The sequence below is a fragment of the Heterocephalus glaber genome, unplaced genomic scaffold (genome assembly GCF_053883595.1).
Source record: "Heterocephalus glaber isolate CG9 unplaced genomic scaffold, H.glaber_assembly_v1.0 deba00001442, whole genome shotgun sequence".
Taxonomy (NCBI): domain Eukaryota; kingdom Metazoa; phylum Chordata; class Mammalia; order Rodentia; family Bathyergidae; genus Heterocephalus; species Heterocephalus glaber.
Window position 1 is genome coordinate 40458544 of NW_028258296.1, and position 23056 is coordinate 40481599.

At 35.7% G+C, this 23056-nt stretch overlaps 2 pseudogenes; one reads left to right on the plus strand and one right to left on the minus strand.

Annotated features, from left to right (window-relative positions):
• Positions 1-4554: 4554 nt before the first annotated feature.
• On the plus strand, positions 4555-6299 carry LOC106007625 (kelch-like protein 7; annotated as a pseudogene).
• A 13376-nt stretch (positions 6300-19675) lies between these two features.
• Positions 19676-20826, minus strand: LOC101714301 (RNA-binding motif protein, X chromosome-like; annotated as a pseudogene).
• Positions 20827-23056: the final 2230 nt, after the last annotated feature.

Here is a 23056-nt window from a genome sequence, read left to right on the forward strand (position 1 = left end):
GTCTTTTCAAAACCTGCTGCAGACATGAAACCTACTCTCCCAAGTAACAAGAAAGATAGACATGTCACTGCCCATAGCAATTAAGAAAGATAGACATGTCACTGCCCAATGTAACAATTTTCTCTTCAGTAGCATCCAAATAAGTAGAGTGTCAGTTACAGAAAACTAGATGCCAATTATGAAGCGAGTTTTGGATTTAGGCCATTTCATTTTGAACAGTACCAGCTCCATAAAACTGTAGCCTTCATAATATAGCATTATAACACTGTAGGTGGTCTCAAGAGTATGTTGAATCTCTAACTCCTGGGCACTATGGGGGGAGTAATGATGTCTCATTATATTACATTTGCTGATAGATTGTGTTCTTAGACTCTTCTAATATTCTGTTTTTCTAACTGTTGTAAAGATTTAAAAATGAAATACATTTTCATATGTTACTTATCATGAATACAGAATACTGTTATTGAAATGCACCATGCTTTGTAAATTCCATATGTGTATTATCAAAAAGACATTTTTTAAAAGTACAGGCAAAGTTTATTTGAAAAAGTAAAAATGTAACAGACTCTGCAGAGGGAGCTTGGACCCAGGAAAAGAGGAAAATCCAAGATAAAAGAACACCCTGGAGAAAGCAGGGTAAACTATCCTAAGGAAAGGGAGGATAGCCCAAAAGACATTTTAAAATAGAAACAATCATGAATACCTCACTTAAAGTACCTTTTTACCTCACAGAATCTGTAGGTCCAGAGTAAGAACCTAGGATAGTGTCACTGATAAATTTCTAATAAACTTTATTCTGAGTGTGGAAATGAGGACTCATTTACCACCACTGAGATTTCAAAAAGGCACTTCTAATTCACATTAATCTTTATGTATATTTGGAGATAACAAGCTGTTTGTGTGTCTTAGTGATTTACTCTTTCTCTTACCTTTCTAGAAGTAAGTAGAAAAACAAAGAATAAAATGTTTTTCTCAGGAAGTGCTATGAGGAGTTAAGTATGAACTGGTACTGAATTCATATTTATACTAAATAATAGTAGCATTGGCACACAAATTTATCTTTTTAAATTATTGTAAAATATATTACCTCATTGATTCTCATAAAAACTTTTTATGGATCAGGTGTTACAATCACTATATAGGATTTAGTAAAATATAGGCTCTCAATAGGCTTAAGGAACTGTCTAGGCCCATGCAAGATGTAAGTAGCATAAGGAGACAGAAATGTCACTTGATTACATCTATTACTGTTGTACAAAACTATAAACATAGAATCTAAGCAGAAAAGTAGAGAGGATTTCTTTTTAAAGCCAAATCTACAATGAGTACTGATTTTTATAATCAGAATAAAGTCCCTGAGCCAAGGAATTATTATATATCTTCATTATAGTTGTAAATACATAAATATATACATTTGTCAAAATTTAGTAGGCTATACAGTTAAAAGATTTTTATTGTCTATATATTATACCTAAATAAAGTCAGTTACATAATATTTAACCTCCTAAATGCGTTGATATAAATACATATTCAAATTTTAATACAGTATATCATTAACACAAATAATAAAATTGATATGCAAACCTAATTATTCGCACAAACTTTTGAAACCAATTTCATGATTTTATGGGTTGGTTTAGTAATCATACATTTGATTGGCCAATGATAGTGTTTTGATGTGAAACTTTTGGTGTTTTCTTCATATCCATGCTTCTAAATTCTCTGATTATAGTTTCAAAAATAGCAAATAATTATATAAAATTCTGATAGTAAAGTAATATTTCATATTTCAGAAGTTATAATGCAGCTCAAATTTATAGGCAAGAATGACTTAAATGGTTTGATGATTTAAATAATAATTTAACCTTTTCAGAATACAACTTTGAAATTAAATATGTATTTGTTTAAATAATAATATTTATCTAAGCATGCTGGGATTTAACATCATGAAAAACTTCATTTTCACTAAAAGAAACAATTTTTAATTATCATTTATTTTCTTTTTTAGTGTATGAAAAATTTATTGAGAGAAAGAAAGCTTCTATCTAAGAGACAGAAGGAGGACTGGAAAGTGGGTCCCCCCCCCCACTTTTCAAAGATGTTTTATACAGCAAAGCCATGTGATGAGGCGTATATAACGTGGGACAAAACTATAAGACTCAATGGAAATTTACAAGGTGGGCATGAGGTGGGACAAAACCATGACCAACCAATAAGATTACAAGTACTGTCACCCAGGTAATATTGATTAAATGGGGATCAAATGGGTGAGCAAGTGACATAGCACACGTACAAGGATTTTCACTAAGGGTGGGTCAGGAATATTGCCTGGAGAGCCTGGGTTAAGGCCTTGCCCCCCCCCCCCAGCCAGGTGATTGATACCTGTTTAGAATATCACTCACTGCCATTCATTTTAATGGGTGTGGTAGTTTCCTTTTACAAGGCTAACCTTCGGTGAATGTGTTTTCACTCTCCTCTATGTTGCCCCCTTGTGGACTGGCCCGGTATAACTGCCTACCAGATATTTAATTAAATTGCCTATTTGCGATATTCCCCCCTCTGAAGAAGTACCCCTAACTGCTGTGAAGGGGCAAAGGATGAAAAACGCTCTGGCTACTTCCAGCTGAAGAGGGTCGGAATTGTGATCAGCAGTCAGAGTTACTCTACAGAGGATCTATCTAAAGGCCCTCCATAGGGGCCAGGCATTGTTATCTTGGGAGCTGTATAGCTTTGAGTCTAGAAAAGCCAAAGAAACAGTAAAAAATACAGGGGCCAAATTATAAGGTCAGCAGGATTGCTGATTATGATTTATTTTTATAAGAACAACAGATATTTCTAAGATTGCCAGAATGCTCTTGTCCAGGAAAGAATGACTGAAAGAATAATTCAACTTTACCAAATAGTCGTGTAAGATATTTATGTTTTTCTAGAGACACCTCTATTTTTACTTTTTAAAATGATTATTTATCTGGAATTTACCTTATAGCGTTATTGTATGTTTTTATTTACTGTGACCAGCAAAAAGAATGGTGATTGGTAAGAATGTTGTTTATTTAATGCAAGTATTAAGAGGAAGCTTTCTGTATAACTTGCAGCCACGCTCAGAATTTTTGCCTGAGTTTTAAAGAATGGCAGAAAAAGCACCTTTATCTGACATTTAGGATGATTAAGTTTTGAAAAATCACTTGGCATATTCAGCAGGACTCCACAGGGTACTCCAGCTTTATAAGGCAATGGATCATGTTAGCTTAACTTATATTTAAGATTTGCTGGCCTGATATTATTGTGTTAGGCAGTATTGCTGAAATGGAAACATAAAATTTTGCTGCCATGAGATCAACTTTGTGCCTGCCCTACACTATAAATTAGCTCCATAAAGTTTTAAAATACATTGTTTATTCTGGCTGTGGTATTGTGAAATAGCAAATTGAGTTTACATACATAAAATTAAGCCTATTTTGTGTGAAAAGAAATTTTTATTCATGTATCATTGAAATTTAGGAATAAATGTTACTTGACCATTTAGAAGCTTTCATATTTGAAGCTAAAAGAAAGAACCCAATTGTATTTGACCATTCATTTTTAAAAGCAGCATGTCCTTTTGTCCCAAAATTCTTATTTTTTATGAGCCCATATATACCTAGACTACTATGGCAGCATGAAAAGAAATGTAATGAGACATACTAGGTGGGCAATATAATATAAAGTTCATTAGAATGTGGACCATCTATGAAAAACTAATTTAAAAATATATATTCAAGTAAAAATATTTTTAAAAGTGGAAAAGTAAGTCATTTAATTTTAAGTCAATATTGAAAGCATAAAATTGGTTTCTTAAATGTGTTCATTAAATCATTTAAATTTTTTTAAAAATCACAGAAATGGAATGTGACAATATTTTGGTTATCAATGGAAAATATCTTGAAAAATATGGAAGAGAAAATGTATCACATAGGCAATATGAAAACATAAGGAAAGCAACATACTGCTCATTAGGCTTTTTTGTCCTCTCAATGTACAAGAAGTCAAGAAACACTGTTTTTCTTTAAAAAAATTTAAAACTATTGAAAACCATAAAATTAGTGTATCCTTACCTGCTAGTTAGAAAATAATCTTATTAATAAACATGTACTGAATAACACTAAACACATAAATCTTGCCCAAATCTATGTCTTCAAAATTTGTTTAATTTAACGAGTATGTGTAACTGTATGGAAATCTTTCCTGATTTGTGTATTCTCTTTTTTAAAAAATGCATGAGAGCTCTGCTACAGATGCCACCGAGCTGACCAGATGTCTCAGAGAGCCAGAGGGGCTTCCCGGCCCTGTGCCCAGCTTGGTCATGCCAATGCTGCCAGCCTCCTGATCACCCTGAAGCTGGGTGCTATGTGCAACAGCCACAGTTCTGAGTACAGGGTTGGGAAAACAGAGACCCCAGGAACTGGGAGAGTGCAATCCCTAGCCTGCACAGCGAGCCAGGGGTTTGAGTCCAGCTGAGGGAGGATGGCAGACTCAGGTTGGAAAAGAGAAGAAGACTGAGAAGCAACTAAATTGTTGTCTGGGTTCATAGAAGTCCTGAACAATATTTGAAAACAGAAAACATTGTGTGATATGAACCTCAAGGTCCAGGAGAGAAAGATACCTGCTCATCATGTTGTCCTTGGTGCAGCCATTTTTTTTAACTTAATGTTCACAGCTAATGTGCTTGAATCAAAATCTTTGAAGTAGAACTCAAAGAAGCTGAACCTGACATTATTGAACAACTTGTAGGAATTTGCTTATACTGGTAGAATTTATAGCAACAATGTTCAGTCTTTGTTAGATACAGCAAACTAATATCAGAGTGAACCTATGAAGGAAATGTGTGTTGATTCTTTTTTTGGCAGAACAAGTTGATACTTCAAATTGTCCTGGTATAAGTGTGCTTGGAGACCGTCCGCATTGTCCTAAATTGAAAGCAGCAGCAGATAACTTTATTCTCAGCATTTTACTGAAGTTTACAAAACTGATGAATTTCTACAACTTGATTTTAAGTGAGGAACACATTTTCTTAATCAGGACACTGACTGTGAGAGCAGAGGATCAGGTTTATGATACTGCAGTCAGGTGGTTGAAATACAATTAAACTAATCACCAGCCATTTTTGGGTGATTATCTTTGCTAAAGTCAGGTCTCCACTTGGATCAAAGAATTTCTTAAGTAAAATGGTACAAGCTGAAGCACTTATTCAAGACAATCCTGAGTGCCTTAAGATGGTAATAAGTGGAATGAGGTACCATCTACTATTCCAGAGGATTGAGAATAAATTGTAGATGGCAGAGGCCTAGAAGAAAGAAGCATAATTACCACATGGCCCTATTTAGAGGTTCCCAGACACAGGCTTGTAGATTTTTTAACCCAAAGGGTTGTAACTGGACAGACATCCTCTGGCCCTTTGAAAAGTGCAGAGATAGAATGTGCATGTTTGGGGACAATGCAGTGTATATTGTGGGTGACTCTCAGCTTTTCCTCATAAAATGAATGGACTGCTACAATGTAATGAAGCACAGGTGGCACTCCAAACTGGGCCCTCCAAAACCCGAAGACAGTCTTGCTCCCTATATTAAGAGGGCAAAATGTGTACATCTGGAGACTCAGAAGTAGGTAACTCAGCTCTGTATTTATTTGTGTGCTATGATACAAGAGCAGAAAGCTCACACGTGAAGACTAACATGCTAACTCAGTGCAGCAGCCACGGGATGGTAGAAGCCAATGGCCTGATCTAAGTTTGTGGTGCAAGCTTAGGGAACAATGTTTCCGGGAGAATGCTTGATTCCAGTGAAGTTTATGATCCTGCCACAGAAACATGAACTGAGCTGTGTCCAGTGATTGAAGCCAAGAAGAATCATGGGCTGGTATTTCTAAAAGACAAGATATTTGCTGTGGATTGTCAGAATGGTTAGGTGGTCTGGACAATGTGGAATATTATGATATTAAATTAAATGAATGGATCAAGGATGTGGCTCAGTGGCACTGCACCTGCCTAGCAAGATCAAAGTCCTGAGTTCTATCCAGTACCAAAATAAATAAATAAATAAATATTTTTAAAAATATAAATCAAATAAATGGAAGATGGTGCCACCAATACCCTGGAAGGGTCTTGACTGGTTTGCAGGGTGTAGGCCAATTAGGACACATCCTCAAATATAATACTGAAACAAACAAATGGGTGGCCAATTCCAAAGTCTCAATTTTCTCAGTAGCAAGTTGTTTGTGTTGTTGATAGTTGTGGAGAAAATGAAGAGACCCTTGGAACATGAAAAATGAGTAGACTTCAAGACTCAAAACTATGGCCACCAGAGCTTTGTTCCAACAGTTTAGTTACAAAGTTCTAGTTTGGTATTTTTGATATAGCAGGAATAGATGTAACTTTTAAACCTGCTAGATATCTGAAATGTGAGTTTGTGTTGTCTAGAACACAGAATGAATTCTAGGAACAACGGAGGTTAAAAATAGGAAAAATTTATTGAGAGAAAGCTTCAGTCTAAGAGAGAGAAAGGGAACCAGAAAGTGGGTTGCCCTGGGACCCTGTTTCCCAGGGGGTTTTTATGGAACAAAGTCATGAGGTGAGGCTGGTTCAAGGTGGGGCAAGACTATAGTCAACTAGTAAGATTACAAGTACAGTCGGTTAGGTAATACTGATTACCATGCTTCCCCTTACAATGGGGAAGCTAGTCATGTAGCAAGTGTACAAGGAACGAGGAAGGATTTTTGCTAAGATATGGGTCAAGGATGTTTTCTGGAAGATCTTGGTCTCCTATGCAGGTGAATATTTAGAATATCAATCACTGCTATTCATTCCTAGGGAAAGCATGCCAGTGTAGTAGTTTCTCTTCTTTTACAATGCTGGCCTTCAGTAAATGTGTCTCAATTGTCCCCTCATTGGCTGCTCAAAAGTAGGTCCTATCTAACTGTCCACAAGATACCTAATTAACTTGCCTAGCTACAATATTTTGGTGAAGGTTATTTCAACTGAGTGAAGTAATATCCCTATAAAATAACTCCTCCCCTTCTCTCCTCCCACCACTGGAAATTAAACCTAGGAGTGTTCTACCACTGAGCTATATCTCCAGCTCTTTTATCTTAAAACAGGATCTCTTTACATTGCCCAGACTGCCCTCCAACTTGGAATTCTCCTGCTTCAGTCTCCTAAGTAGCTGGGGTTATAGTCTGTACCACCACACCTGGGTAAATATTTCTTTATATAGGTTTCCTTACTTAACTCTTAGACCATCATTTAACTGGCCACATAATCAGGAACATATCTAGCAGGAAAACTTGGGAAATTATAAGGATTTGTTGTACATATTAATTTCTTGAATGAATTCTACATTTGTAATTAATTATGGCAGAGCGGGGGATGTTCATCACTGAAGCAACCTCATTACAGGTCTAGATTTTATTTTCATATCTCACATAAGTGCCATGTAGTTAGGTCTGATTGTTCCTGTTTGGTCCACAACTAAGAAATACAGTAGTATGAATTGTTAAGTCAAGATAGGTAGCTCTGATGGAACAGTTTTGTGTCCCATAGTTTTACTTGTCTTGATTTGTTTCACTTACTGCCAAATGTATTCCATTTCAAATAAAGCACAGTAGGTCAGAGAATTCACATACTTTTCTACAAAACTTCATAAACAGATTTTGAGACTTAACAATCTGTCCAACTTCTCATGAATTATATTGAATTTAGCTTAATATATTCCATCTTTTTAACATATGATGTTAAGCTTTGTGTCTATCATTATTTTTTTTTTTACTCAGTGACTTAAAAAGTATTCTATATCTTCAATCAACACTGTTAAATAAAATCCAATCATAGTAAGAGAGATTATCAGAAGACAAAGCCATTTAAAACAAACTTCTACATCATTGGAAAAATAGTGTCAGCTTTATCATGGTATCAGTGTTGACTCTGAACTTCTTATGAATTAAAAAGATTTGTGATTTCTTTTCCCTTAGTGGAAAATATGAGTGATATTGAATTCAGTTGTCTATAAAGTTTTGCAATAATTTAAGTATATGTCATCACATATTCCTTGCTTTTGTGTGGTCAATGAATTATTTGCCAACCCAACTATTAATTTCTTTTCTAGTAATGTTTTACCCTTTTCATTATGTGTGAAATGAGCCATACAAAACTGTCATCATCATTGTTTTTATCTGATAATTTTAAAGATATTTTTACTTTAAAAAAGGGCAGGAGAAGGATTTATTAGGTAGAAATTTAAATACACACTCAAGAGTGGAGTGTAGCCATTAAAAGAAATGAGATTTGCTACAAGTTGAAGCCGGGAAAGTTTATGGGTTTTGGGCATGGAAGTCCATGAAATTTGTCAGTCTATACTCTTGGTCTTTGTTGGGGGGGTCCATTCATAGGGAATAGCCTATAATACTGGTGAAAAGTAGTTCAAAGAGGACCATTTGAAGCAGAAAGGGAATGGCCAGAGCAATTTGTAAGCAAAAGGAAATGGGGTTTTTATGTTCTGGGAGAAGAAAATTTAAAAAATAATTTTTTTACTGGGATTATGTTTTGAAGATATAATTTTTGTTTTTAAAATTATAATCTTTCTTCTCTCCCTTTTACTTTCTTTCAACTTACCTCATTTTCTCCCCCTGAGACTTTGATACTTTATTCTTAAGGAATACAGAAGGTGCAAAATTTTGTCTTCTGACAATTTCTTCAGGCTGAGAGGAGGCATTGATTTTGGATAGCCGGGTATCAAAAGCCTTGCCCTGACTGATTTAAAGGAGACAAAGAAGAATTGGTTTTGTTATTTGATAAAACATCACCTTTGATAGTCTGGAAAGGAGGACAAGGACAGTCACTGACACTTAAGTGTCATTTTATCACCTTGTTAAACAAGCCATGGCCAGAATTTAAAAGTAGCATATCTATGAATAGTGGCTCCACAAGAAAAATAAAGAAGTCAGTATGTTACCTGGCTGGGTCTGACAGTCCTAGAGGCTGAAATAAGTAACACAACCCACCTTCTTGCTGACTCCCATAGCAAGAGAGAACTTTTAGGATTCATCAGTAAGAGGCTTAGGAGGGCTTTATTAGACAGAGAAATACACACGCAAGAGCAGAGGGCAGGTGCTCAGAGAAATGAGACACATTATAGTTTGGAACTCGGGATATTTAAACCTTTTTTCTTGAAGTGGGAGAAAAGCCCGGGAAAAGGTGTCCCCTGAAGGCTGTTATCCTATTTTAAATGTATGGGCATTTTTAAAAATAGGTAATTTGCACATAATTTGGTTTTACTTTAACCTGTTTCTTTGTCATGGGATCAGGCTCCTCTTCTTTGCTTTCTCAATCACATCAATTTATGGATCTTTAGTAGCCCTAGTGTAACATCTGGGGAGGGTTCTACACCCTGCCATGCTATGGCACACTAACACCCAGGGGTGGACAGCAAGTCACAACAATGTCATGCTGATGTAGAGGAAGTGAATTTAACTCTCAACCTGCTAGATGTCAGATTCACCAAGCTCCTACTCCCCAAAACTGAAGAATGAATCCTAAGGAGCAATGGAGGCTAAGAGTAGGAAATATTTATTGAGAGAGATAGCTCCTTAGACAGAAGGGGATCCACAATTGGGTTGTGGAGGACCCTGATTCACAGAGGAAGTTTTATAGAGCAAGATTATGAGATGTGTACACGTGGGTCAAAACTAAGATCAACCAATAAGATTGCAAGTGTAGTCACTTAGGTAATATTGATCCAATAGTCATGTACCAAATATACATGGGAAAAACAAGGACATTTTTTAGGAAGGGAGAAATCAGGATGTCCTGGTCACCCACTTGGGTGATGTCTATCTAGACTTTATTGGACCAGCTAATATCAATTATAGTATATTGCTTATCCCTTGTGGAGGCATGCAGGCCTGGTCTTCTGTCTTTATCTTGAGGCCTGGCCTTCAGCAGATGAACTTCCAGCCACAATTGTAATATGTTTTCATCCTCTGGACTGACTCTCTCGAGGGCCTAGCCCTGTCTGACTGCCTATAATATTTCTACCTAACTTAGTTGTCTATAATAATGCCACTGTTCTGCTGAAATATACAGCTATTATAGCTGAGTTAGGTAGAAATATTATAGGCAGTCTGATAGGGCTAGGTCCTTGAGAGAGTCAGGACAAAGGTGAAATACACCACTACTCTGGCCAGAGACATATTAGTTGGAAACCAGACCTTAAGATAAAGATGAGATGATCAGATCTGTATACTTCCTCAAAGAGTAAACATTGGGCCTAATGAAGTATAGATACACATCAGCCACCCTGGTGGGTGACCAGAGACCTCTGGAGCTACCTCTTTCTAGTAGAAGTCTTTGCTCTTTCCATCCATACTTGTTATGTAACTTGTTTCTGAATTGGACCACCATTACCTAAGTGACTGTACTTGCAAACTTATTGAACTATCATGGCTGTGGCCCACATTGTACCCAGGTTGGTTTCACTCTATAAGACTCCCCTATACAGTGGGGTCCCCAGTTACCCACTCAGGACCTCTCCTCCCCCTCTGGAGATTTCCTATCAATAAATATCTTCTTACTCTTAAACTCCATTGTTCCTAGAATTCATTCTTCAATTTTTTTGAGAAAAAGAGCTCAGCATATCAGACAGTTAACAGGTTGGGAAATATACTATTTTATATTTCATCTCTGGTATTACTTCCTGTATCATAGCTACTGTTCTGGAAATCTCAGAAAAAAATACACAGAGACACAGAATTTGGGTAAAATAATAAAAGTTTTACTTCCAAGCAGGCGGGACCGCCAGAAACTGATCTGGTCAGTATCGCATGTCCCTTTGTTCAGTGTTTCCTTTTTATATCCTTTTTAGCCATTATATCATCCCTAGTGGTCTTTGATGTGTAAATACAATTCCAATTGTTCCTATTTACAAGTCACAGACACAAGATAAGCACATACATTGTAAATTCACCCAGGCATTGCAACTTTGTTAGGTTAATGAAGTTACCGGTTAAAGAGTCAGATAACCATCACCTTAAAGTCAGCTTAAACAACAAGAGTTATGGGAAAAGTGAATCTTAAAGGAACACATTATTTATTTTGCTTCTACAACTACCTTAATATTATATCTACTAAGTTATCTAAAACATTTCCCTATCACTACCAGTTATCCTAAACCCAGCATCTGTAAAAGAAGCAGTTTAAAATAAAAGAAGACAATTTATTTAAAGTGGAGAAAGGGAGGGGAAGGGAGAGAGAAGGTGGGGGAGATCAGACATGGTGGACAGCAACTCTGGATGAGCAGGGAGTATTCAAAAGTGAGTAACTCATGGATTTCTTATCTGCAGCTCCTAAATAAATTTAGGTCTTTGTCCAATGTAAGCTCTTGGAATCTGATTGGCTCACTAGCTTGTCTTTCATCCTAGTTTTGGATTTCTACCAGCCATGTGACTTTTCTCTGTCCTTTGGTGGAGGATAAGATTATGGGTGGGGGCCTTGTGAGATTTTGAGGATTTACTGGGCATGCATTCTTCTGCATGGGAAATCATCTGAAGGAGGCCAAGCTTAGTCTCTTCTCTTTCTCTCCATAAGCCCCATAATGTGCCATAGAAAACATCCTAAAGATCCCACCCACCTCACCATTTGGCAGTATACTTAAAAATTGGGAAGAATTTGATCCTGAAAGAGTCATGGTAGTTTTCAGACTATGAAAAGATCAAAAGGAAAGCAGCTGTGCTGCTTCAACAGAGAAGTCTAGTAAATTTTCCAATTGAGACTCACAAGGGACACCTTAGAAACACAATGGGTCCATCCTTCTGCATAGAATGCCCTCTGAAGGACCCCAGACCTAGTCTGCTCTCTCTCCATAGTCCCCATGCAATACTGTTTGGGTACATCATAAACTAGTAAATGGTGAGAGATGGGTACAGAATGGTGGTCTAAATTACAATACTATTCTTCTGTTAGGTCTTTTCTGCAAAAGTCAAGGAAAAAGATGTGAAATCCCTTATAATCAGGCTTTTATAGCTCTTCATCTCTAAAAAGGCCCAAAAACTATGGTACTTAAAGAGCCACCTCAATTTTTTTTATATTGTTGATGATTCTGTCCTCAGATGCTCATCTATCTCTCAAGGGTATAAAAGCCTTTCCTGTCTGTTTCCACCAGAGTATAGTGCCTCAGAGAGACCCAGTATTTTCAAAAGATCATGGTAGGTTCACAGATGGGTCCCCAGACCCCTATAATCCAATTCCTGTATACTGCTTTTCTTTGTTCCACAGTTAGGATCTAAATGTGGATAAATAAAGAGGTGGGGAAAGAGACAGACCAAACTCATCGCTGTCAAAATTGGCAATATTTGAAACAACTGAAGTTGTCCAAGGGAAAACTCATGACCAATCAAGGCCTCCTTTAAATGCAAGAATAATGGACACTGGGCATGCCAAGCCACTGCCCAGGTCCTTCTTTTGTCAGTTGGGTGACATACCTCACTTATGGCACTGTAGGATTGACTATCCCTGCTACCACAGAGGGCTAGGCCAGCAAACTCCCACACTTCTCACTCTGATAGAGACTAAGGAAGGCAATCTGCGGTGCTCCTATACACAGACACCTCCATCACCTGCCGAAAACTTGTCTTACCTGAGATGTCATAGGTAAGGAAATTCAATTACTTTGTTTTAGCTTCCTTCTTTAGAAAACCCTCCTCTAATTCTGTAGCTATAATTGGGGTTGCAGGGACATGCAGCAGAACTTTACTACTGCTTTGATACATCAATTCAAAGGTCAACTATTTATCCATGAGTTTTTAATTGTCCAACAGTGTCATGCTTCCTTACTAGGAAGAGATTTGTCAGTAAAGTTGGAGGCAATCTTTCTTCCTAAGCAGGTTGCTGTCATTTATTGCAGGGGACACCAAAGGCACATTTATAGTATCTCTTCAGAAAATAAAAACATTGATAAAGAGGCAACCTTATTTCCAATTTCTGAGGAGGCATGAAAATGGACTCTCCTCAAGGCACATTGTTGAAATTTATAAAACTTGTACATGGGAAATGATCACTTGAATTTTCACAGGCCTAGGTCTAATGGTGACCACCCAACAAGGCTGCAAACTTCCCATACATGGTAATTAAATAACTCTCACAAGCTCAGACCATCTCTTTTGTTAGAACTTAAACAGAAGGCAGGGACAGAACCTGGAGAGGACTGGCAATTAGAAAACAAGTTTCACCCAAACTGTCTGGAAAAAAATACTGCCCAAAAGGAAAAAGCTGTTTCTGTGATCTTCTAGAAGACCTGAGGCTTCTCTTAAAAAAAAAAATGCAAATACACTTTGGATGATAGTAAGTAGAGCCACAGATTACCCCTAATCTACCACAGTTTAAATGGGCATCTGTATGGGGATTCTTGTCTTTAATTAGATCCATAATGCATGTCAATTTACTAGGGCTACTACTCTCAAACATTTGGAGACCACCTAATATACATCTTCACTTTTACTCCACAAGAAGCACGGGAATCTCTAATTGCTAAATCTGTCATAGTCTACTTTTTCAAATGACCAAGAAATATTCTGACCTGCTTCAACCCATATTTGGGCTCCGTATCTTCAACCTAACAGTAAAGTTTGTACATTCAGTTCTTCAGATAATGACCCAGACTACATCCCATGACTCTCCTGATAAATTCATCAACCTTTTACCTTCAACAGCCAGCTAAACAGTTCTCCACATATAGGGAGAATTATTTTATTATTTTCTCACAGTGTTTTGTTCAACCAAGCCATTTAGCCACAGTATGCCACTGTCCACTGTAGTTAGACAGAACATAATTCCCAGTAGGTAGGACCCTACAGACCTTTACAACCAGAAGTATGAAGTATGAAGACAGAGAGTGCCAAACTTTCAGCAGCCCATTAAGAATTATGGGGATTTAAGTCTTCCAGGGGAAAATGAGGGAGGAGATTAGGGCATTGAAAGTCAGCTGGGTACATGGGTATAACATGTCAATCACAGAGATCCAGGACATATGCTCCCAAGTCCTATACCTAGGACCAATCAGAAAATGTTATCTTCAACTATTCTGACCTGAGATCAAGCAGGTTTTTGATAGAATGGCCTAGACTTGATATACCCCTGAGAAGTGGGCAATATAAAAAGCTGGCAGCCATTTATCTTGTCACACTGTGTTCTCTTTCAGTGGCTTGTTTTCACCCTTCAGACTCTACTTCCTTTCCTACTTTAATTGGCCCGCACTCACTTAATAGAGCCTATTTTTCCCTACATTTTATAAATGTAAAACCTTGCTACATTTTATGCTTTTCTTGACCAATCCTTTGTTCAGACAATAGGAACTTAGGAACCATCTCTAGAAGGAATCCATAGCGCTCAAGGAAATCTAGTGACAATAGGGTCTCACTGTATATTTCAGGCTGGCCTTGAACTCACTATGTGGCCCAGGCTGGCCATGAACTCATGATCATCCTTCTGATGGAACCACCCCAGTGCTGGGATTATAGGCCTGTGCCACCATGTTCAGTTGGCATAAGTTTTTATATTTAATATTAACCTCTATTTATTTTGAGATGTTTACCAAATACAGCAGATGACATTTAAGAGCATAAGCCTGCTCCCTGTTTTGTCAATAAAAATTAATATCCTCCAATTTTAATTATAATTTTCACCCGACTGGATGTGAGGAAGATCCCAACTCTGAGATGAGGAATTTAATGCATTCTGTACACAGAATATTTGGAGGTTTACTGACTCCCATCTGGGAAAGAGTTTTAGGCCTCATCAGTAAGAAGTATGGGACAGCAAAAGCTTTAGTGCATACAGAAGACTGGAGTGTGGGTGCTTAGAGAAGTGAGAGACACTACAGTTTGGAATTGGAAAGGCTCGTGTTTTGGCAATGGGAATCTGTGGAATTTGATAATCTATAGTCTAGGTCTTGACTTAATCAGTAGGGGAGGATGGCCCACACAATGAAAGACAATTGTTTATTCATGGGAAAAAGACTATTTTATAGGTAAAAAGACCACTGTATTCAGAGGTAAAAAGATAATTTTAATAAAAGAAAGAAAGAAAAGAAAAAAGGAAAAAAGAAGAAAGAAAAGAAAAAGGGAAAAGAAAAACCCAATTGTAAGTGAAAAGGAATTGTCCAGGCTTGGAGAAGACAGGAAAAAGAAAAAAAATTAAACTGGGCTTCTGTTTCAGAGCTAACGTATTTAAATTTAAGTCCTCTGCAATGAATTTTACAGTACACTGAAAAAAGAAATCTCAGAAGACATCAAAAAATGGAAAGATATGCCCTATTCTTTGACAGGCAGTACCAATATAGTCAAAATTTATACACAGAGATATATATATATATATATATATATACACAGATATAATTAAATCAAAATTAAAATACTAATTGCATTATTCTTCATAGAACTGTAGAAAACAATTCTGAAATTGATACAGAACCAGAAAAAACCCAGAATACCAAAAGAAATCCTGTTTAACAAGATCAAGTTAGAAGCATCACAATTCTGGTCTTCAACTTATTATAAAGCTACAATGATCAAAAGTCACAGGACTGATACAAAACAGACATGAGTGTAGGGACAGGGGCCCCCATGATATATATCATATGATATAGGATTTACAAATAATCCAAATAATGTAAACTAAATATTTCAACTCTCAACTTGCTAGATATCTGAAATGTCGAGTTTGTATTCTAAGAACAATGGAGGTTAAGATTAGATGTACTTACTCGGATTTGGTTTTATTTGGAAGGAGTTGTTTTTTAGTGAAAAGAATTCTACATTTCATTTGTAGTTTTTAAATTCTCAATTCTGATAAGTGTATTATTTTACTTAAATAGGTTGAACTTTTGTTTCCTATTCAGAAGAGGAGAATAATAAAAATCAATATCAGATTAAGATCCTTTTATTAAAATCTTTAGATATCAGTGCATATGTGAAATATTAGGATTATATTTAAAGAAATAACTATTATAACTGATATAATGTACATATTTTGTTTATGTATCATCTATTTGGGAAAATATATTCTAATATCACATTTAAAAATTAATAATGTATTTACTTCACAAATAGAGTTGAACATTTCTCAAAATTAAATTGTATTTTATACATTTAAATAATTTTATGAAGTAAAGGAAAAGTATGAAGTCAAGTTTTTTTGCCTCTGCTACAACTGCCATGACTTTAATGTATTCTGAAGTTTCCACAAATGTTACCTAATTTTAATAAGCACCAGGATTCTTTGCGAATCTCAAAATGATATGAAATTCTTGCTAAGCATTGTGGAATATGCCAACAATCTCAGCAACTTGGAAACCTGAGGCAGATAAGTCATCAGTTTGAGCCCAGCTTGGGTAATTTAGCAAGACACTGACACAAAATAAAACTTAATGAAGGACTGAGGATGAAGCTTGATAGTAGAATGTTTACCTAATATGTAAGAGGTCCTGAGTTCAGAACACAGTATGGAAAAATAAATGAACAAATAAATAAATAGAAAGCAAAATAATAATAATGTGAATTTCCTCTAGTAATTTAATACATTTTTACCTCTTACAAGGCCTTATACTTATATTTTAGAATTATACATTTCAAATAAGTACAGGAAAATATGAATTGTACTGTATCCATCTAGCTTCAAGGCAGACATTTATACAAGTTATCAAAAACTTAAAAGAGTTTATCTATCTTCCTAGAAACCATTTTTTAAAAATATAGAACTTTGTTGCTACATGTAGGAGAGATGGAATAGAAAATAATTTGACACAGTTTAGAGAAAATAACATTCCCATAGAACAGGGAGTATATATTAACCTATTTGTGATTATGTTGAAAATATTGACAAGTAAATTTCAACTGATGTATTTCCTAATAGATCATTTGGAGCCTGAATTTCCAGATTTCAGCCACCTCTTCATATGGTTACTGACAAAATATTTTTCAGTCATCTGTATCTTATATTTTGCTAATCTTATTTGCAAACCTGTCTTTGTGAGATATGGAAAAGATTAAAAACTTTTAAGAACATAAATATGATTCTGTTTCAAATTCTTAAGTGCATTATTTAGCTTGAAGATTAAGATTTATATTGCAAATAATCAATAATTTTGTAATTTTTAAAAAAATTCATCTCTTTGGTCAGGCTATCCCATTCTTTTGTGTCACATATAAATGACATTATTAGTTTATATTTTGGTAATTGTATATTTTTAAATATTAACTAATAAGATATAGACTAGCTTTGAGCTCGTCTATGCAACTATTGTGTTTTTTGTTCTTGCCTTTATGAGATTTATTTATTAATTTTCTCTATTTATGTATAATTTACATCATTATCAATGCTGATTATTTTTCATAAAGTTAAAGTTGATTTAATAGATGTCTACATTCCTCACACCACTTTTTTAGGATATATGATTAAAATATGAATTGCTTAAAGTTTTTCCTCAAAACTTTGGTTTTTTAAAATGCATCTAATTTATTTTGCTTTAGATTGAGTCAACAAGAGAAAGACTATTATAGGTAATAATTGAATTATAACATATCTGTAGAAGTGACATTTGTTTCTTTTTGCATAAAGTTTATGAGCTTTATAGCACATATAAATGAATCAAAAATAAAAATCCTAAAAAAAATAAAAATAAAAATAAAAATCTTGAGTTTCACACTTTTTCTATCAAGTTAGGGATTGGCAACCATTTTCAGAACTCCAAATGTCTCTAGTCTTCTTTGACAATTTCTGATAATCTTTTGATAAATAGCTAAAAAGTATAATTACAAAGTGTAGACATATAAAAAATACCAGTTTCCAGTTTATTTTGCCTCTCTTTACTTAGTACACAAAAGTGCAATACATATTTTAATAAACTTCTTTGAAGACATAATAAACTAATAAATACATGATTACCTAACCTAGGAAACTACTTTTGATTAAAATAAAGGTTTTATCAGTAGAAATATAGAGTATTTCCATTAATTATCAACTACATAATTTTAGGTAAGCTTCAATATTTTCTTCTTTGAAAGTAAAATAATAATTGCATTTTTCCTCATAAAGTTGTAATGAAAATATTTATTAGATATAAAAAAGATTGAATGCTATATTGGAGGCTTTTAGTTACTGTATTTCCCTGCATATAAGACTGGTCTTATATTAATTTTGCTCCAAAAGTTGCCACATGTCTTACTTTCAGATGTCTTATATTTTCAATTACAACAATCTACATTTATTCATGTACACAAATCTACATTTGTTCAAATAGTCATGTCATCTTCTTCTGGAGCATCATCAGAACTCTCCATATCCTCAATTCTGGCCCAAATTTCTTGCAACTCTAATTCCTGTAGCACCATTGACCCCAGTCTCACATGTCCAGCAATAGAGCTTTCTTTAAACAAACACATTTTCTTTTTGTAGGGTACTCATAGTGACATGAGTTACATGTAGTCTGTTCATCATTACAATATATGACATATTAAATTATGAAGAATCATGTTAGACATAACCACATTTGTTCCTTGTCAAGTGTGTTCATTACTCATGCATGATATCTGTACTCACAGAGGCCTTTCCGCAATAAATCTTGAGTTCATCTGTTTACACAGGCATTTACCTCTCAACCAGAGCTGACTCTTTGGGCATATACTTAATTATAATCTATGATTTCATTTATTTTAAGTATTTATATCAATAATATTATTTATTTACCAATATTATTTTATGATTTAATGTGTCTGTTGTGACTTGCAGTGGACCTACACAATGTATTTGTCTGGCTGACTATCTTGACTAGGGCTTATGTGTAGGCTAGGGCTTATAAGCATCCTGAAAAATCATGCTAGGGCTTTTATTCAGGTTAAGTCTTATTTTAGAGGAAATATGCTAATTTTAATACTATGTTTTGTTTTGTTTTGTTTTTGCCAAACTTTTTATTTAGTATTCTGTAGTTGTTTAACACACACTTAAATGGTCTTACCGGAGAAGGGGGAAGGGGAGGTTTTTGCAGATTCCCAAAGAAATGTCAGAAAGGCAAATTACGGACAGCATTATCCATTTACTTTTGTGGGTTTACTGGGCGAATAGCACTTTCCTTACATAGGTATCCGATCTCAGGCTATTTCATACTGAGAATATGGAGATTTCAGTTGGAAGATACCCTGAAATCCTAAAAGTGTACCCGAACACCCTCTAATAGCTTAGAGGGTGTACAGAGCTTGTCTGTACAACCAGAATGGTTCATCTCTCAATGGAGATTAATGTACATCTAGATGGGCAGATGTTTGTGGAAGATCTTGGAATTGATTGCCTTATTTACTGGGAAAATTCAAGAAGTGGCCTTTAGGGACTCTTTTACTTGGAAAATTACAACACTAGTACAACAAGTCAAGCCTTATACACTGAAACATTTGCTTGTTGAGAGAAAGTCACAAAATCAAACCTAAACATGTTTTACTTTTCTTCCCTCACAAGAGCATAAAAATTATGATGGGGACTTAAGAGGAAATTTTTTTAAAGTAACACAATTTTCCCTTTAATAGTCCTTGGGTAGTTATGACAGAATAGTTCCCACTTTTTGTTCGTCTCTTTGAATGGGGATTTTAGTCCATATTTTGTTTGTTCCTAGTATCTGCTTCTGCCTCCCCCTCTATCAGATTGGTTTCCTCCATGACCATCACCTCTTGGTGCTCTGTGGCTCGAACCGCTGTAGGAATCACATGGAGGAGGGTACACCCTTTCCATATAACGGGGAAGCCCCCTTTCTTGTCTGCCAACCTGATCTCGACCACTTGAGTAGAAATCACTTCAGCTGCTTGAGTAACTGTCTCGACTTCCACCATATCTATCCGATGAGTTGCTGTAATCACCATAGCAACTGCTTCCACCATAAGATGGCAGGGGCACTTGTGTAGGTGGAGCACTATGTGAGTTACTGTAACTCTCATATGAATCTCTGTAGGAACCTCCATTCAAGTGGTCTGAATAGTCACGATCCCGACCATAACCATCTCTATCACTATTGCCTCTTGATGGATAGCCATCACATGAACTGGAATGACCATAATCACGGCAAGTATAATCTCTTTGTGGTGGGGCATAATCTCTTGTATCATGAGAATTTGGGTAATCTCTGCTTGACTAGCGGTCTTTAGTGGAATATCCATTGTCTCTTGGAGACAAATATACATCTCTAGGAGAGGGCAAGGCTTCCCTTCAAAGTGGGCCTCTGTAACTAAGTCTTCCATATGCTACTGGAGCTCTTCCTCCCATTCCACTGTTGCTGTGAACTGGTCCTGAAAGGGCAGATCGTTTAGGAGGAGGACCCCCCACTTCTAGGAGGTGGTCCTTTTTTCGCCGGAAGGGGTCCTCTGGAAGAACTCATGTTAAAATTCATGGAATAGCCACCATCATCCATCTGTCTCCATGTGAGGCAGGTCCCCTAGTTCCTCCACTTCCTCCTCTTCCTCCTCTAGGACTTCTTGGAGGACTTCTGCTTATTAGAGGTCGTGGTGGCCCACATCTACCACTTTCAAAGGATGGTTTGGTGGCTTGTTCAATCTTGATGGGTTTTCCATCTAAGGACTGTCCATTTATGTCTGGACTTTCAAATGTAACAGAAGTAAATCCTCTTGATTTATTGGTTTCTGGGTCTTTCATCAAGAATACTTCCACGGTTCATCCATATTTTCCAAATACTGCTTCAAGGGCTTTCTCATTTGTTTCTGTATTGAGCCCAGCAGTAAGAGCTTTCCTGGGTGGTCTGCTTCAATCATTCTTTTTTCTGGTGAGTCAGAAAGGTAGCGATGGTCTCTAGCTCTTAAAAGCTTGTGGATAAGGACTGACCACGTAGCCCGGGACAAGTGACAGTTACCTGGTAGGGGCACAGAAGTGAGGAGCAGCCAGCAGTACTGCACAAGAAGCAATGCTATGTGTTTTCATAGCACTTCTAAAACAATTATTTGCACATATATTTTATATGTAATTTTCAGTATATTCCTTAGTGATAGATAAAACTTTTCTAGTCTGTATAAATTAAAAAATGAAGATTAAAATACCACTTAATGAAAAACATCACAAATATAAATGTAAGCTATGAGATCAGTAAACCACAAAATACACTGAATGCCCATCAAAGGGAAGAAGTGGGAGGACAACTTCCAGTGTTGACTTCAGCCTGTTATGGATGGTTCAAAACCCGTGACTCAGATTTGTTGGTGTTTGTCTGTAATAAACCCAGAAATACCTGTCTTTAGTTTCTCATTATTTATGGCTGAGTAATATTCCATTTTATAAAAAACTCATATCTTCTTTATCCAGTCACCAGTTGGTGGGCAATTGGGCTGTTGCCAAGTTTTAGCTATTACAAACTATGCTGTTATGAACATGGGTGCACATATATATTGGTATGATTCTTTTAATTCTTTGGGGAAGATACCCAGCAGGGGAATAGCTGGGCCAAATGGGACTTCCAGTCCTAGGTCTTTGAGGTATCTCCGTACTGATTTCTACAGTGGTTGCACCACTCTACACTCCCACCAGCAATGGAGAAGGGTTCCTCTTTCCCCACACCCCTGCCAGCATTTGTTATTGGTTGATTTCTTGAGAGTAGCCATTCTTTCTGGAGTGAGTTGGAATCTCAGTGTTGTTTTCATTTGCATCTCTTGAATGACCAGTAATGTTTAACATTTTTTCATATGTTTATTTGCTGCTTCAACTTCTTTGTCTGAGAAATGTCTATTCATTTCAGATGCCCATTTTTAAATTGGGTCTTTAAATTTGGAATTTCTGATTTTTAAAATTTCTTTATATATTCTAGATAGTGAGGCCATACTTTTAAGTGAAATAAATATTTCAGACTTACATAAATACCAAATAGTTTCTCTCTTGTGAGAAAATGAAGGTGTAAATGAGGATCAAAATGCATAATAGATAATGTGAAATAGGGGAAAAAGTCTGAAGGGGAATGGGAAAGGGAAGTGGGAGGAGTTGGGGAAAGAAAAGAAGGGGAAGAAATAAATATAAGAAAAGGAAAAAACAGAAACAAAGTCTTTGTAAACTGAGAGAGGTGGAGGGATTGAAGGAAGGACAGAGGAATGGGGAAAAAATAAGAACTAAGACACATCATGTAAAGGTACAAATTCCCAATGATGAATGTCATCATACTGTACACCTAAAATATACCAATAAACTTAATGAATAAAAAATAAATAAACACAGAAATAAAGGACTTTGTGAATAGAATAGTTATGGAAAGGAAATTATTAAATTTTTCTCTTCTGCCCTTATATTAATGATAGCAAGGAATCTGATGTGTTTTTGCCAAAGTATTTAAGATTTTTTCAACATAGACAATAAACTGAATGGAGTAATATTGAGTTATGTTTCAGTCATATGAAATTAAATATTCAAAGGTGATTTCACAATTTTTATGTTAGTAGTACTATAGTGTACAAAGTGATACAGATTAAAAAGAAAATAAAAACACATTATTTACAAAAAATCACCTTGTATTGAATTGATGAAATTTTATAAATTATATATTTTGAATCACATGAACAAAAGCTCACCACTGAGAGAATAGCTTACTTGTGATAAATTCTTTCTGGAATTTTGTTCTGTCCACTGATGTGACACTTCTTTGCTATATTAAAGCATTTGATTGAGCAAATTCAGTTATCCACATAGAACCATATCCCATACAAGCCCAGGCCTCAGAGTAATTTATCCCTTATAACTTCCCTTTCTTAACTAAACCAAAGACTTGCAAAGTGGCACATGATTATGTAGCATATATATTTATATGTGTATTTATATATGCATCTATATATTATATTAGTTATAATGAATATGTATTTACCATGTATTGATTATATCTATTATAAGAAATGTATATATTTTATATATCTGTATGTTTACTCCAAAGAACTGGCTTACAACATTGTTGATGTTAAGCACATATAAAATATTCATGCTAGGCAGTGAAAGGAAGGAAAAATTGTGAAT